Consider the following 18,967-nt stretch of genomic DNA (forward strand, 5'->3'; position numbering starts at 1 on the left):
TTTTCCGCTGCCCTAAGGAATCCTCCATGGCGGCGCAGCTTGCTGTGCCGCCATGGGGATTCCGACACCCCATACCGCCATCCTGTTCCTGGCGGTTCGGCCGCCAGGAACAGGATGGCAGTATGGGGTGTCGTGGGGCCCCTGGGGGCCCCTGCAGTGCCCATGCCAATGGCATGGGCACTGCAGGGGCCCCCGTAAGAGGGCCCCACAAAGAATTTCAGTGTCTGCTTAGCAGACACTGAAATTCGCGACGGGTGCAACTGCACCCGTCGCACCCTTCCCACTCCGCCGGCTCCATTCGGAGCCGGCTTCCTCGTGGGAAGGGGTTTCCCGCTGGGCTGGCGGGCGGCCTTCTGGCGGTCGCCCGCCAGCCCAGCGGGAAACACAGAATCACCGCGGCGGTCTTCGGACCGTGGAGCGGTGTTCTGGCGGGGGAACTCTGGCGGGCGGCCTCCGCCGCCCGCCAGAGTTAGAATGACCCCCTTGGTTTGGTCCTTAGTTGGACATTTGGTTTGGTATCCCTTCGGGATCACTTTGATTTGGAACTTGCAAGTACCAAAGCCGAAGGACTCGTGTATTCACGAGACTATCGTAAACGATAATCCTTTGAAGTTTGAAGCTAGACTAGTGAGCGAAGATGCCTGGTCTTAGCAGACTTGGAAATTTGTTTTGTCTTGGTTGTAAAAGGGACTCCCGGTTGGAGGACTCATGTCCGGTTCCACCGATTGGAACTCCAACCTATGAACTATATGTGAAGCACAGAATAGGCCCCATCACATATAATGAAGTATGGATCCGTTACACCAGAAAAGATGGTGTTTTAAAATGGCCCCAAAATGGTAGCTTTGACACAGAAATCTTAGATAACCTCGAAGTTAGACTTTTTAAGAAGAAAGCCCGGCCGGCAATGTTTGATTCTTTCCGCTTATGGCGTAAGGAAGCCAAGCAAAAGGAAATTAAATTAGCTAAGAAAAATAAGAGAGAAAAAGGTATTTCGATTATGCTAGCTGCTATACAGTTTAAAGATAACGAAGTAGAACAGTTGAATGAGCAGTTGCATAGGCGACATAAAATGACAGTAGATAAATGCTATCCAGTTTTGCCGCCTCTTCAGCAAGATGCAGCAAAAGACTCTGAAAAAGATCCCCTAATGTCGCATTTGCTAAGTTTGCCACCACTCTATGCGCAGAATGCCACGGCACCTCCGCAACCTCTAGTTGCACAACCAGTGGTTGCATTGCCTCCTGCTCCTCCACAGCACCCACCAGCTATACTTCAGTTGGTTCCTATTCCTCCGGTGCAGCCTCCTCAAGGGCCACCGGCTTTGACATCTGCTCTGCCTTTACTTCCTACAACTTTGACTACTACCACTCCTGGTATTGTTTCTGACACTGCTTCTGTCTCTGCCTTGTCTCATTCTGTTTTTCCTCCTGTTCATTTGTCAACCTCTCCCTCTATCCGTCAGAGAATGACAAACACTGTGACTAGTCTTTTATCCCCTCTCTTTGGGTCATTAGCTACGACCCCAGTTTCAGAGCGTAAACAATTGCGTAGCCAATTGCCTGATGGTAGGGAGAAAGAGACACTGAATTATTTGGCGCATAAATGGGTTACTGAACCAGCGAGATATGAACTAGAGTCTGTTATGGATGTCTTCCATCAGTGGGAAGAACCGAAACAGAGATACGTTTTTGAGAAAATGTGTACTTTTCTTTCTGAGGATTTAGAGGAAAATGGTTTGGAGCCCAATCCGCCTAAGTTGTGTCGTGTACGGTTCGATTTTGCGACAGGTTTGATTGTGGGTTCAGATGTCGAGAAAGCAGTTGCGATGTTATTGTCGTTTAGGACTGAAGGTGTTTCCAGGTTATTGTTTAAATATGATTCTTCTGCTAAAAAGAAAGGGAAACAGTACCCCATGAGAGAAGTTCCCCCACAATGGAGGGAAGGGGACCCAAATGCTAATCCACCTGTCCTGCCTCATTTCCAGCGTGTATGGGTACACGTTCCATGGAAGCGAGCTGAAGTTTTAGCCCTTAAGCAGACATTGCCTGATCCCCGTAAGAGTCCCACAGGGTATTACAAGGAATTGTCACAGACTGCGGGGTCTTGCATTATGAATTTAGCTGACATAGACATGTTGTTTGGGAATGTTGTTCCACAGCCTTTATGGGGAAAGATTCACCATACAGACCATGCTCAAGAGTTAGGTGACACATGGGCTAATATTGCTGCTGCAGATGCCCGACAAATTGGTGGTGCTAAACCTGAGCCTTTAGTGACAGAGCTTCCTGGTAGATTATTGATTACATGAAAACTATAATGCCTGTGATGCGTGTAAACTGGGATAAATTGTCTGCATGTAAGCAAAAGAAAGAAGAAACGGTATCAGATTTCTTCACCAGGTTTGAAGAAACGTTTGTGGACCACAGTGGTCAAGATATGAGCACGGAAGGTGGTCAACGTTTGTTCGTCGATAAATTTGTGCATAATCTGCTTCCTGAGTTGTGTAAAAAGTTAAAAGATTCAGAAAGTTCTTGGGCAGTTTCCTCTTCAGCGCAGATATTGGCTACTGCACAGTACTACGAAAATAGAGATAAAGATGAGAGAGATAGAGTAGAGAAGAAAACTAAAGAATTGAAAACGAAGGTTCTGTTACAACAAGCGTACCCGCCACGTGGTGGTCAAAATAGTAGTGCACAGAGTAACTATCAGAACAACTATCAGAATAACTATCAGCCCCAACCGTTTCAGAGAAACTCGCAAAGAGCCGAGTATGCTCAACCACGTGTCCCAGTAGGTCCCAATCAGTGTTCATATTGCAAGGAAGAGGGTCATTTCAAGTATAGTTGCCCTGCTTTGTTACAGCACGCAAATGGTACTTCTGGTTTAAGAGGTCGAGGTGTTCCACAAGCACCTAGAGGAAGAGGACGTGGATATGTTCCCCAGAGCGCGCGCCCATTCCTCCCTCAAAACTCAATGAACAGATTTGATCAACAGGTTAATGCATCTGGTAGGACGGCTCAGTACTATACTGATGATTACTATACATAGGATGAGCATTTGGACAGTAATGATTGCTAGGATAGCCATAGACAAAGAGAGGGAGTTGTTTCAGTTCCAGTAGATCAGAGTGGGCCTTATGTTAAGGTGATTGCATCAGGTGTGTCAGAACCTTTTCTGTTGGATACTGGTGCTACCAAGAGTTCTATTATGCACTCAAAACTCCCTGGCGCACCTTTGTCTGGCGAAACAAATGTATCAGTAGGGTTTTCCGGCGCCCCAGTTAGAAATCCGATTTCTAACCCTATATCTCTTTCTGTTGGACCTTGTAAATTTGAAACACCCCTTATTTTGACGACAGGTTGTGGCGAGAACTTGTTAGGATTAGATCTGTTAAAGAGATTGTATGCGACATTGTATTGCTCTCCTTCTGGAGTGCAACTCACATTGGGTAAGAAAGTGGTTTCACCAATGCATTTGTCAAAGGACAGATTTCCACCAGAATTTTCGTCTCTTCCTAATACTCTTTGGGCTACTGGACCTAATGATGTAGGTCTTTTGGAAATTCAGCCATATGTGATAACATTAAAAGCCAATGTTAAAATGCCACGTATTCCCCAATACAAGATCTCTAGTGAAGGGGAAAAAGCGTTGTTAGCAATTATTTGTGATCTGATTGAGAAGGATGTAATTGAAGAGACAAGAGGCAACGTTTGCAATAGTCCTGTTTTGCCTGTCTTGAAGCATACTGACCCTACTCAGCCACATGTTTATAGGTTTGTAATTGATCTTAGAGAGGTGAACAAAATAGTTGTGCCACAGTTTCCAGTCGTCCCCGATATCACTGCATTGTTGACAATGATTCCAGCTTCAGCCACTTGGTTTTCAGTGATAGACCTGAAAAATGCTTTCTTCAGCATCCCTATTGCAGAAGAAAGCAGGGACATTTTTGGCTTCAATTTGGGAGGACGAAGCTTCAGATGTAAGAGAGCTCCTCAAGGCTATTGTGAAAGTCCATCTATCTATAGTCAGGCTTTGAAAGCACAACCTGACACTCTTATGTTACCTGATGGCGCCACTCTCATTCAATATGTCGATGATTTGCTAGTTGCTGCAGATACTAAGGAGATCTGCAAAGAAGCAACATTGTCATTATTGCGTCATTTGTCTGATTTACACCACAAAGTGTCCCTTTCAAAGTTACAGTATTGTCAAAAAGAAGTGACCTATTTAGGTCATCTCTTTTCGAAGGAGGGAAGGCAACTGACCCCAGAGAGAATCAGGGCTGTTGCAGCAATGAGTGTGCCAAGAACACAGAGAGAAGTGCGTGCTTTCTTGGGTATTACATCATATTGCAGACAATGGATACCTAGGCCCGTATTTATACTTTTTTTAGCGCCGCATTTGCGCCGCTTTTTGACGCAAAATGGCGCAAACCTACAAAATACAATGGTATTTTGCAAGTTTGCGCCGTTTTTGCGTCAAAAAACGACGCAAATGCGGCGCAAAAAAAGTATAAATACGGGCCCTAATTTTTCGTTAATAGCCAAACCCTTGGTGGCATTAACTTGTAAAGATACATCAAATCCCGTCCCATGGTCTGAAGATTGTCAGAAAAGTTTTGTCGAATTACGTGATGCATTATGTTCAGCTCCTGTGTTGGGTACCCCCAACTACAGCAAGCCTTTTACATTGTATGTCCATGAGAAAGAAGGTTGTGCGTTAGCAGTTTTGACACAACAGTTTGGAGACAGGGAGCGTCCATGCGCCTATTTCTCTTCAACCTTAGACCCAGTAGCTAAGGCACTACCAAGCTGCTTAAAAGCGGCAGCGGCAACTGCTGTTTCTATCCGACAGTCTGCTGGTTTAGTGATGAATAACACATTAATCGTAATGGTTCCACATGCAGTGGACACGTTGTTAAACAGAACCAAGACACAGCATTTAACTAGTGCTCGATTGTCAGGTTACGAGTTGACATTGTTAGCAAGCCATGTACATATAAAAAGATGCACTACACTTAACCCAGCTACGTTATTGCCAATTGTGACGGAGTTAGATACTTCTGAACAACATGATTGTCTCCATAGAACAGAAGAAGAAACGAAAGGGAGAATAGACCTTCTGGACACTCCCCTTGCAAAGAGTGATGGTACTTTGTGGGTGGATGGTTCATGCTTTAAGCTCACGAATGGTGACACGACTGCGGCGTATGCTGTGACAACTTTGTGTACAATTGTTGAAGCTGCATGTATCCCACACAATTCAGCCCAAGCAGCTGAGTTAATAGCCCTAACAAGAGCATGTACAGTATCAAAAGGAATGAAAGTGACTATCTATACCGATAGCCAATATGCGTTTGGTGTGGCCCATAGTTTTGGGCGTTTGTGGAAGGAACGTGGGTTCCTAACCTCGCATGGAACTAAAATACAGCATGGTCAGTTGGTAAATGAGCTCCTTAATTCACTTACTTTACCGTTGCAAGTTGCGATTGTGAAATGTAGCGCACATAAAAAGGTGACTGATGATGTTGGTCGTGGGAATGCATTTGCTGACGAGGTCGCAAAAGAAACGGCAAGGAATGTGATGAGCCGAATGTATGTCGCGGGCCCTGCAAGATGGATTGGTGATGTTGGAATGTGTGAAGACACGATAGAAAGCGTGAAATCGATTCAAGCTGAAGCCACAGAGAGAGAATTGAGTGTGTGGAGAGAAAGTACGGGTAAATTGGATGCGAATGGTTGTTGGGTCGAGTTGTCAGAACATCAGAGATGGTTGCTACCCGATGCGTATGTGCTTGCAGTAGTTACAATGGCTCATGGAATGGCTCACATCAGTGTGAAAGGGATTTGTAAGTTGTTGGCCCCAGTATGGCAAAATGCAGGAATTCCCAAGTGCGCAGAAAATGTGGTTAAAAATTGCATGGTATGCCTGAAACACAACCCTGGTAGAGGAACCCCAACTCCAGCTGGTCATTTTGCACCTCCTACGTATCTGTTTGAGGTTTTGCAGCTAGATTTCATCCACATGGAGAGGTGCAACAACTTAAAATATGTACTAGTTGTTGTTTGTGCCTTTTCAAGATGGGTGGAAGCCTATCCCCTAAAAGACAATACTGCGCTATCCACAGCCAAAGCCCTTGTGAAAGAGTTCTTCCCTAGATTCGGAATGCCGAGGATGATCTGGAGTGACAATGGAAGTGAATTTGTGGGTCAAGTGATGAAGAAAGTATGCGAAGGGCTAGGCATAAACCAAAAGTTTCACGCTGCAAATCACCCCCAATCAGCTGGATTAGTGGAGTGCTATAATGGCACTCTAAAGCTAAAATTGGCCAAGATACAAGCGAGCTCTGGTCTTAAATGGCCTGACGCTCTACCCTTAGCACTCCTATCAACCAGAATGACTGTGCATTCACGAGTGAAACTTAGTCCTTATGAAATAGTCTTTGGCCGCCCGGCCAATATGTGGGGAGTGCCCAGGCCCAAGAAGTTTAGCGAGATAGAGCATCCTGTTTTGCTTGACTATCTGTATGAATTGACGGCTAAATTGCGTGTTTTACATCAACAGGTCCACGACACCCTGCCTCCGGTCTCTGAATCTCCAGGTCATCCCATTGAGCCTGGATCCTGGGTTTTAATAAAGAACTTTCAGCGAACCAAAAACGAGCAGCCCAGGTGGACCGGACCGCACCTCGTTCTTCTCTCCACAAGATCAGCTGTTCGAGTAGAAGGGAAGAAACACTGGATCCATGGGACCCATTGCAAAAGGGTACCCCTACCTCTGCCATATGACCGGTGGGTCCAGGAAGGTGTCGCCGACTCAGAGACTGAAACCGTGCCACGTTTTCTGGCTTTCAGCGATGCACGAATAAAAGGAACACTCACTGAGAAAGAAAGTGATGACATTTTACAATCAGCAGTATCACCGTCAGTTCGATTGGACACTACAGAACCTGAACTCCTTTTTCAGGACCACATGATACCTGGGACTAACCGTTATTATCTACGACCAAGAATAAAGGACAAATAAAGCAGTTTACTTTTCTTCCCTTTAGCAAAGTTCTCCAATATGGAAAATTATTTTTGAATGACTTTTTGCTTTTTTGTGTTTTTTGAACCTCCATCCGGGTTCAGCTGTAGGATCGTGGCTGAAAAGACTTAGGGGGGTAGCCTGTGGACACAATGTCTACAGGTCTGGTTTGTTCTAGGGCGGCCTGGAACATTCAGAACACTCCTAAGTGAAGTAAACCAACCGCCACGAACGGCAACGGTTAGAGGATGGAATCTTTCCAAAATGGAGAACATGTTGAAAGACTGAGTTTCAAGAAGAGAATATGTGAAACGATAACCAGGAAACGGTTTTTGCTGCTGTGCATTTTTATGTTATTTAGTATACTTATGTTTTTTATAGGATATGTTTTATTCTGTTTTAACGTGATATTGGCACCCACTACCTCGTCTACACCTCCTCCTTCCACTGTTTCCCCACATTCTTTTCAACTCCTCCCTAAACATGAATCTGCTAGGAGACTAGAGTTCATTAATAACTCCTTCATCCAGCTTTTGCACCAACACCAACTAGTGATAAATACAATTAACTGTTGGGTGTGTGGCCTTATGCCTCACACAGCAGATAAAGGTATCCCTTATCTGATCCTGCCTTTCAGCCACAATGGTTCCGTGTGGGCATTCAGAACGATATTCATCTATGCACACTACCCCCTACGTTTTGCGGAAGACAACCCTAAGAAAAATGCTTTAGTTAAAGTTATCATAGACATGATGAAGGACAATATCTTCTACGAGACTATCCCCAGAGATGAGACAATGGCATATATAGGATGGAACATGACCGGATATAAAGCCACAATGAGTGAGAAACAGCAAGCTAAGATATCTTCCCTGATTTGGGTTGTACCCCATCAGGGTCACCTGTGTCTGCAAGGTACTGGCAAGAATCCCAGAGCTCAGCTAGGGGAAAGCGTCTGCACTGAGACATATGTCTTCGCATCTCAGACCTCCCCTCCGCTCTTGGCAGCTAAGGGTACCTATTTCATCTGCCATGATAGAGCCTTTACATGGTTGCCCCCTGACTTTTCGGGCACATGCTTCATTTCGTTCCTGTTGCCCCCTACCTACACAGCAGCGGCAGATTACCACAAGACAAGGATAGTTAGAGGCGTCTTCAGTGAAGAAGACACTGCAGGACAAGAATTTGGGGACTTCGTAAAGGGTTTTCTGCCGTTCTGGGGACAATAGTTAACAGCAGGAGCATAAGGCAATTGATAAGAGTGGTTGAATCCACCGTGGATGAAACCGCTGGTGCTCTTGGTAACTTGACTGCTGAGCTCCAGTCGGATCGTCTTATGACCCTTCAGAACAGGGTCGCTTTAGATGTCATACTTGCAGACCGGGGTGGAGTATGTACATTGATCCAATCGAGTTGCTGTGTTTTTGTACCAGATAATGCTCCAACAGTATACCAGGCCATCTCCAAACTGCATAGAATTTCCGAATCTATTCATTTAGATAGAGGAGATTGGTCATTAATGGGATGGTTCTGGTCATTGGGATGATCTTGGCCATTCTTTTCCTGTTCTGTCTATGCGTGCAGTGTGCTCCTGCGATATGTGGCCTCTGTGTTACATCATGCATAAGGAAACCTGCACCAAGAGACGAGCTAAATACTAGGATGATGTTACAGCAACATCTCAACGACTTTAGAAACATAGACCTGGACTCAGATTAGCATGAGAATAGGTTTATTGCCTATGTAAGGGCAAAAGGAGGGTTTGTGGTTCTAAAAATTCTGGACCCATGTAATTTACTTTGCCACAGCAGTACGATTTTAGTATCAAAAGACCGATAATGACTAGTACACTAAGCATGAGCATTTTCGCTCAATTCCAGCAGCGTTTTCACCTCGAAATCGCCATTTTCGTCCTGCACTCGTGGCTCCCATTTTATACACGGCAGCCATTTTTAAAAGTTGCCCTCACATAGGCTTATAATACAGTCAGATTTGATTCCAAGGACACGTACACCTTGATTGACTTTTCTCTGACCTGGGCAAGCTGGAACCATTGCCTCAGGCCAAACCTGTTTGGTCAGTCCCTCTCCCAGTGGCCGAATCAGATAGCATCAAGGCACACCATGCCATAAAACCCTTATTATCGCTCACACACCCTGCTTAATCTTGCTCACACCTGCACCTGCTCTTTTCTTCTTCTTACTTTACGAGGGGGAGGTGCCCGTTTTTATTGGGGGTCCACACTTATCTGATGTAAAATACTAGGCCTTGCCGGGTAATTTATTATGGGTTGGATGACATGAAATATGAGGTTTCATCATGACACTGTTTTTTCCTTTGTAATGAAAACATGTGAATGACCAACCAAAATGTCAAGAATGTTTGCCTGAAGCTTAAAAAACTGTATATAAGGAAACCTGACTTTGCATTGAAACACAGTCTCCTGAGAACATACAAACCGTGCTGTTGTACTTCTAGGATGCTTGTTACTTGGTTGCAGCCAATAAATTCGATCTTTGACTTCACCTAGAAGACTCTGAGTTTCTGTGGTCTGAATCAGGAAAGTACCCGAGGTCTTTGGGTGTACCCTGGCACCACTGGGTTACTGGATCAGTACCGGTTCTGAAAAATCCAGTACCTCACCAGCCTTGTATCTCGCTATACACCTTCAGGGCCAGCGACAAGGACGAAGAGGAAAACCGTAAGCATTCCTAGCACAGAGTGGAGTAGAGGAAATGGCAGTGATACACTCCCATACATAACACACATTCCCCTCACAGACAGCAAAGGCCACACACAGGCACACACAAAATAGTCAAACCAAGTACCCAATACACACACAAAGGCAAGCAGACATGTGCCAAACATACAGCACAACGCACACAAACACCACCAATACACCCCATAACCACACAATGACAAGTAGACCACAAACACCTCAACGCGTGCATAGACAGGCACATTGTGCAACACCACACATATACACACACCATAAACTGTATGTAGCAATGACACACAATCAATAGCAGTGAACACACATCCAAACAATGACAGGTGACACATCATGTACAACCAACGTACTAGGAAATCCACAGATGCAGCACCATGCACACAAATGCACACAACACCCCATACAATCCACGAGCAAGCAGTCAGACACATAACAACATGCACATGGCACAACCCATCTACCCAGTGCACACACAACCCGTACACACACACCACACACACCGTTGCACACAGATGTCACACCGCCATGTAGACAGAAACCAGCACAAGGATCTCAACTTGCCAAGCAGAGCAATGTGCCCAGATGTAGTCAGAAACAAAATATAATAATTAACTACCTACATAATGTGCCAAATGGCAAGTCCAATGTTACAAAATGCAGGACATGTTATCGATATATAATGGGTCCAACATGACTCCTGATAGCAAATAGGCCTCCACAGCATTGGGGCATCAATGGGACAGGCAGGCACCTCAGGGTTTTGGGGGTGGTGGGGGTGGCTTGGATTTGGAAGGGGCATGTCTTGGTTTGGGCTTAGGAGGGGGGACTTTGGTTCTGGGAGGGATGGATTTCTTGCTGGGTGGAGGAGCATGGGAAACACCAGAGGGGGCACCTGGGGGATGGGAGGTAGAAGGGCCTGGAAGGGGCAGGGGGACATGATGTTTACAGGCAACATGGGGTGAGAGGGGAGCAGGGAAGAGGTCAAGGGCAGCAAGGAAGACTTTTTTAGGTACAGGGGGCGGTCACATGATTGAGGGTCGGGAGAGGAGGCAGAGCGAGTGCTCGACTGATGGGTTGTGCTGTACGTGGATGCTGGTGTGTGCAATGTGTGCATGTCTGTAGTAAGTGAATGTTGAGTGGGTGAGGGGGTGCGTGTGCATTCATTGTGTCAGAGTCACCAGATCCTCGGGGTGTGTGCACGTTCCCAACACGTCCACCACTGAACAGCTCCAAGACTCTGATGGATAAATCACAGAGGCTAAGAGAGTTCAAGAGGGGAAGAGGGGATTAGGACGGGAAACAGCTGGGAAGGAGACCTGTAGTAAGAAAAAGGTTAGAACACACAATATGAAAATTATATCTCCTGAAATCAATACTAGACTATGATTCTAAGCATAGTTATTCTGAAAACATGAACAATCTAAGAATTAAGTTTAAAATGACTAAGTTTCAAGATGACCGGACACCTGTAAGGGAATCAAGATGGATTAAATGAAAACTTTCTTATTCAAGTACTTTCCTTTACATTAGAATCAGAAAAACATTCTGACTAAATTTTAAACCAGTCATATAAATCCTTTTTTGAGAATGCATACTAGGACCATACAATATTGCATCTAGAAACTCTGATCTTCTGTGTACTCTTAAAATGTTTCAACACAAATTGCGCATATTGTAGATTTATATATATATATATATATATATATATATATATATATATATAGTAAACACCATAAAAGGATTGTGCACCATGAATAACACAATATGGATTCAGGAAAAACAAATCACATAACTTGTCAACTCGAATATTACATGATAAATATCTTAGAATAGTGGCATACAATAAAAAACATGAATTAAGCTCGAGGAGAGAAGCGTGCGTCTTGCCGATTCGAGTGTCACCATGTAAAAAGCCAAGAAATGGTAGTACGCAATGAATATCAAAGTCAAATCATCATTAAACGAATCGCGCGTCTTGCCGATTCATAAACCACAATGTAAATGCCAAGAAATAACAGCTCACAATGAATAACAGGAACAAAGTACAATGAAACGAATCGCGCATCTTTTGCCGATTCTTAAGCCACCATGTAAATGTCAAGAAATGGTAGCGCGCAATGAACAACAAAGTTAAAACACCATAAAACGAATTGCGCGTCTTGCCGATTCTTAAGCCACCATGTAAATGTCAAGAAATGGTAGCGCGCAATGAACAACAAAGTTAAAACACCATCAAACGAATTGCGCGTCTTGACGATTCTTAAGCCACCATGCAACTGTCAAGAAATGGTAGCGTGCAATGAATAACAAGATTAAATTATCATGAAACAAATCGAGCGTCTTGCCGATTCGCAAAATGTCACAAACAGTCAAGTGCATATCTCACACGCGCAAAGTACTCTGTCAAATCATAAAAGAAGTAGGCCCAAGAACATGAGAGTTCTCGATAACGGCATCGGGAGGCCAGCCCAACCACCGTCTTACCGCCCAGAACAAGGATCTCCAAATGAAGAATGAAAGTCAGATGTCTGGAAGATCAAATAGGCCACCGGGACAGGAGCTCAGGAAGTAGCTGCTGCTCTGCACCGGGACCTCTGAATAGTGAGCACTTGGAGCTGGGCTGGCTCCTTTTTATAGAGTCTTGGCCCAGCCCACAACCACACCAGGCATGTTGCAGGGACAGTCTCTAGAATGCCCTAGAAAGGGACCACACCCTAACACACTCTGAAAGCCTGCAGCAATACATTGCAAATGAACAGCATTTGTAAGCACATTAAAAATAAGTCTTCAGGATTGAACTCTGCAATGCAAAAGGTTAAACAACAACATATCAGCACAATGCATAAATTACGTTGTTTTGAGTGTGCTGGGTTTTTGCATTCTAGTCGCCAATAGAGCGCACACTGCCCTGGTGTTGACACATTGGGAGAAGGGAGGAGAGATGTAGGGAGAGGAAATGGGAGATCTGTGAGTGAATGTTGGGGTGGTGTGTGCAAGTGAGGTGGATGTGCTGCAGGTGGCAGAGGAGGTAGTCGTGGTAAGTGCAGATGTGGTGTGTGGGGTGGGTGTCTATGAGTCTGCTGTTGTGACGATTGAGGGTATGACAGGAATGCTAGCAGTAACAGTGTGTGATGATGCTGTGCTGGCAGGTGTGAGTGGAGATGTGACTGTAAGGGAGGAGGTGCTGGGGGAAGTGTCTGTTGTTGTGTATGCAGATGTGTGTTGTGTGTGTGCACGCCTGTGGGTTTGTTTGTGTTGCTTATGTCTGTTTTTACACACCTTGACTGTTGTAGTATGTGTATGCCGGTCTGTATGTGTACCCTGGACGGGTGTAGGGAGAGAGGTTGTGGATTGGGAACAGGTAGCTGGAGGCGGGACAGAAGAAGAAGGGACACTGGCTGCCGTCAATGAGGAAGCCAGAGCCTGAAACGATCTCTGTAGGCCAGACAAGGCACTGTGAATGCCTTCCAGGAATGCATTGGACTGCGGTGAATGCCTTCCAGGAATGCATTGGACTGCGGTGAATGCCTTCCAGGAATGCATTGTACTGCTGCATCTGGGATGCCAGTCCATGGATGGCATTCACAATGGTTGTCTGCCCCACAGAGATGGACCTCAGGAGGTCAATAGCCTCCTCATTGAGGGCAGCAGGGCTGACTGCGGCGGGGCAGAGGTTCCTGCGGCGAAGGAGATGTCCACCCTCCTGGGTGAACGGGCACGGGCAACTGGGTGTGGATCTACAGGGAGGGTGGTGCCGGTAAGGGGTGTGGCAGACAAGGATGGTGCTGGGGTGGTCCCAGATGGGTCCACCACTGCCAGGGAGCTGCCATCAGAGGAGGAATCTGAATCAGATGTGGTGGTTGCTCCAGTCTCCGCCGGGGTGCTCTCCTCGCCCTCCATCCCACTGGTCCCCTCGGCTTCACTGGATGGTGCAGCCAGTGACATGATAGAACATTAGAGGGAGCTATAAGTACAGTTGAATTTGTGTCACAGTACCACCACTTCTGTTTCTGCATGGCTCTACATGGCTAACGTGTCACACTCTTACATGATTGGTGTGACAACCAGGACTGTACACTCCCTAAATCTCATCTGACTATGTAAACCCCAAGTCCAGTGAAGGTCATGGTACACAACCATGCAGAAGTCATCTAACAGTCTACATTTACCCCCTTGTGGCTGCTCTGCTGCCCTTAAGTGCCCATCTAACTCTGAGGTAGGCTACGACCAGAATGCGGGCCGTTAGGGTTGTCAGGGTCCGACGTGCACCCCTTCCATGTTGGGAGGCTGTCCCCAGCTGGGCCTCTGTAGTCTTCTGGGCCCAGCATCTCAGGTCCACTCAATGCTTCCTGCAGTGGGTGCTCAGCCGGCTATGGACCCTCAGGGTCTGCTCTTCCTTGGCGATGGCTCTTCATAACCCTTTTTTCTGGTGAGTGCTGATCTGTATGGGGCACATTCCAAAAACGGGGGACATGATGTAAATAACACCAATACAGCTGCAACCTTTGGTGATACACAACTTACACGTACCATGCACACTGCCAATATACCACTCACATCATGTGCACGGAAAACCCCAAATCAGTCATAACATGTCAATGTGCCCAAACATTCATCGTCAAACACCACCCGACATGTGGGACAAAAGACGTTGTACTGACCTGTTGCCCTGGAGCACCGAACAACCACCCATACATGGGTGGGAACCCTTCCACCAGTTTCTCCAGCTCCTCACTTGTGAAGGCTGGGGCCCTATCCCCTGCAGAGTGTGCCATCGTTGCTCCAATATTCAGGACACAGCAGCACACAAAGTGGAGGTCTTCCTTGCCCAAAGGCTAGGAGTCAAGTGAGCTGGCCCATACAAAATGGTGGTTACGACTGCAACAGTCATGACCGTCACCGCCGGCGGTGATTGTCATTGGTGCCAGTCTCCCATAGACGTCAATTTTTAGGAGTTGTATGGCGGTTCCAACCCCCTTCCACCATGACGACTGCAGCCAGAGGAATTAGGTCACTTCCATCTGTCCAATGAATGCAGGACAGGCGGATGCCATTTTTGTTTGCAACATGACTGTCCTGCATTCACACTGCGTCATTACCTGCATATTGTCACAAATTGATTCATTTAGGTTTCACTTTGTTGATAAGCACACATGTACTGAGTGTCTAGTGACATCACCACACTTGTCACCACATTTGTCAGTATTTATAATCCGTATGGTGGAACACATGGAATATGTCCCGTACACGTTCATTGTCACAGGGATTATGTAGCATTGTCTGGTTAGGAATGGAGTGTGGAGTAATGTGTCTTCCCACAACATGACAGCCAACTTACATGAACAATACTTCATGATTGTCGTGTGTCATACTTGGAGCACAACATTGTGAAAGGTTTCCATATTGTTGTTTGTCTCCCTGCCCAGATATTGCCTAAATGAAGTGATAAGGAATGCACCAGTTTACCGGCCACTAGTAGATCTTGAAATTATGGAAAACCGCCACACCATCCTGACCTATCGACTGAACCGTTGGTGCATCAGGGAACTAGTCGCCCAGTTAAAGCCAGACCTCCTGCCAGCTTTGAGGAATCCCCATGCCATCCCTCCAACAGTCCATTTGTTGTCAGTCCTGCATTTTCTGGTGAGAGGCTCTTTTCAGGTTACTGTGGGACTGGTTGCAGGGATGTCACAACCCCAGTTCAGTAAGGTGTTGCAGGATGTTCTGGATGCCCTACTCAAGCATGTGAACAGGTACATTAGATTTCCATAACGTGCAGAATTGACCACTGTTAAAGCAGCCTTCTACAATATATCAAATGTCCGACATGTAATAGGGGCCATTGATGGGACTCACATCGCCTTGGTACCTCTGACGGCCAATGAACAGGTCTATAGGAGGAACCGGAAGAGTACATATTTGCTCAATGTTCAAGTGGTGTTTCTTGCAGATGAGTACATAACACATGTAAATACAAAATTCCCTGGATCAGTATGATTACTACGCCCTGAGGAACAGCAGTGTTTCTGTGTTGATGTCACAGCTACAGGGAGAAAGGGCCTGGCTCATAGGTATGTGTACTGCTCTCCATGTCAGACGTTTGTACCCCTCCCTACACAGTCTGCACTATAGTCATGTCCCCTTTCCCACACAGGTGACTCCGGATACTCCAACCTGCCCTGGCTCCTGACACCTGTTAGACGTCCAACTACAGAAGGAGAGTACAGGTACAATGAGGCACATGGCCGGACGAGGCGAGTGATTAAGAGGACTTTCAGTCTCTTGAAAGCTAGATTTTGTTGCCTCCATGTGTCCGGTGGTGCCCTACAATACCAACCAGGGAAAGTCTGCAAGATCTTTGTTGCATGCTGCATGCTCCATAATCTGGTGCTCAGAAGGAACGTCCCACTGTTGGAGGAGGGGGGCATTGATGCTAGAGCTGTGTTTGGGGCCATTGACTCTGATGCTGAGGAGGAGGCAGACGCAGATGTGACAGATGCCAACAGGTCTGACCTGATTTGTCACTACTTTCAATGATGAACAGGTATGTGTGATTTGTAGAATGCTGGTGCCATTACGGTACATCCTTATGGTTATACCAAAGGTTGTGAGTACTCGGTCTGCCTGTTTGGGGAACTGTAAGGGGGACTTATCAGTCTTGTCCTGCTGTGTAGGCATGTCTTGCTGCATGTGTGGCAACTACCTGTACCTGACTACTCAGGGAGGTGAACAGTAGAGGATGTTACCTATGTGACACCTTTCCTGTCCCACACATGTGTGAGTGACAATACAGGCCCTTACATATGTGGTAGCATAGATGCTGGGGCAGTCATCCTGTGTTTGTGTTCAACTGCTTGTATGTATGACTGTGGATTACATACCTTACAACATTGTGCCTAGTTCCATGTAATTTTCTCTTTTCAGGTCGCATCTCTGTCTGCAAGCTGATCACTGAATTGCCTGTTGGCATCGTTGACACTGGATGTTACTGCAATACCGATATACTTACACACCTGCTGCAGGATCTCACTACATCTGTCACTTAAACATTATTGTGGTGCCAACATGTGTATATATTTGTTTCTTGTAAACAGAATTGGCACTACAAACAATGAAGAGACATGCACCATGACTTGTGATGATTTGTGTTTTATTTAGTGTATAACATCATAGGCCAGAGGAGTGGGGTCATGGTTTAGGTGAAGATCTGAGTGGGTGGTCCAGCTGTTAGTTTCACAGGTCCTGTATCCATTTACCTCAGAATGATGTGAACTTGGTATAAGAGAGCCAACAAGGTGTATCAGTGGCACACAAGGGTGATAGTTCAGAATAGGGGTCACATCCTGGTAGGGAGATTGTTCTTTGCCTCAGATCCTGCAGGATGTCTGGATGGGTGACCTCTTTTACAGGGGGGGTCCCTCAGCTGCAGGGGTAGGGGTGCTGGTAGCCTGTGGGTCCTCCTGCTCGGCCTCCATTCCAGTAGCAGGTGCTGATGTTGAGGGCAGTGGTGTTGACTGACTACTGGATGGGGTCTGCTGTTGGGTGGAGGATGTCTGCTGGATATTGTTCAGTTCCTTGAACTCACCTAATATGGAGACCATAATGGCTTTGAGTGCCTGCCGCTGCTGCATGGCCTCCTGGTGGTATTCTCCCTGCAGCCTTTGGGTGTCCTGCAAGGTAGTTAGTATCTGGCCCATCTTGTCCTGGGATTGCTGGTAGGCTCCCAGGACTCTGGAGACGGACTCCTGGCCAGTCGTGTCCTGTACCTGCCTCGTCCCTTGGCCCACGATTGCCCTCCACTGGCCCTTGCTCCCTGTGCCTGTGCCCCTGGTACAGGGTGCCCCCTCCCAATGACACCAGGACCGTCATTGTCTTCGGTTTGTACTGTTGACTCCTGCCCCAGTCCTGTGGGGCACACTGATGATTGATGTGACCCTGGGACACAGGTTTTGGAAGGTGGGTTCTGCTGTGCAATGGATGCCACAGGGGAGGTTGCTTCAGTTGTGAGCAGGGTGAGGCTGGTGTTGGTGGACTGACCGCTCATGCCTGATGGGCCAGGTTTGTCATCCATATCCAGACATTCCGGGGAGTCCTCCATTATTGGGCCTGCTTCCAGGCCTAGGCTTTCTGTCACTGGCCTCCTCTGTTGTGTGGCAGTACTTGGGAGACCTGTGGAATGAGAGGTATTGTGTCTCATGATGGTATTGCGGAAGTGATACACATGGTTGTATGCCATCATTGACTGGATTTGAAGGGCAGTTATGGCATTGACAGTTACTAGACTACTGCTCGTGTTTCCATCAGTGAAATGTTGCACTGTGCCTATTTTGGGGAATAGTTAATATTTGTCTTGCTACTGTCATTGCCATGTACTGATGTGCATTCCAAATACTTGAAGGGGAGTGACATGGTTTAACATGCAAGTGCAGAGATGTGAAGTGGATGTAACAATCATGCAAAGGTAGGGAGTATTGCATTGTGGTAGTTGTAGTACTTGCTGCAGTGTGGGATAACCATGCACTAGGTGGGCCTGTGAAGGAATGGTGTCAGTAGGGATCTGTGGCATGCAAGGGTGGGTATTGAGTCCATGGTGGGTTTGTGCATGTTAGGGTGGTGTGGGGGGGGGTGAGAGGGTGGTGGGGGTGCATGCTGTGCACGGGGACATGTTGGCCTGGGTGTGTAGTTGACTCACCAGTGACCAGTCCACTAAGTATTCCTGCCAGACCTTCTAGGTGCAGGATGGCCAGGACCTTATCCTCCCACAATGACAATTCTGGGGGAGGCAGTCCTCATGATGGCGGTTTGGTGTCTGGAAGCCATGGCCCATACCTTTCCCTGTAGGTCGTCCAACTTCTTCCTAATGTCCTCCCTTGTGCATGGATGGTTCCCTACAGCGTTCACCCTGACGACTATCCTCTGCTATAAGTTGTTTTTCGGGCAATGGATGTCTGCTGGACCTGTGCTCAAAACAGTTGCGTCTCCACTCTGACGATTTCGTCAACCATTACCCTCAGCTCTTCGTCTGTGAATCTGTTTTTCTTTTTTTGTGGTGCCATGGTAGTTGTGTTGTGGGTGGAGAAAGTTGTTGTGCAGGGATGCTGGGTGTGCTGTTTGTTGGTGTGAGTTTGGGAAATGGTATGTGGTTGTAATTTGTGATGTTTGTGTGCAGAGGTGTGTTGTGTGATGCGTGTTCAGTGTGATGGTGTC

This window comes from Pleurodeles waltl, chromosome 6, assembly GCF_031143425.1.
Source record: "Pleurodeles waltl isolate 20211129_DDA chromosome 6, aPleWal1.hap1.20221129, whole genome shotgun sequence".
NCBI classification, from domain to species: domain Eukaryota; kingdom Metazoa; phylum Chordata; class Amphibia; order Caudata; family Salamandridae; genus Pleurodeles; species Pleurodeles waltl.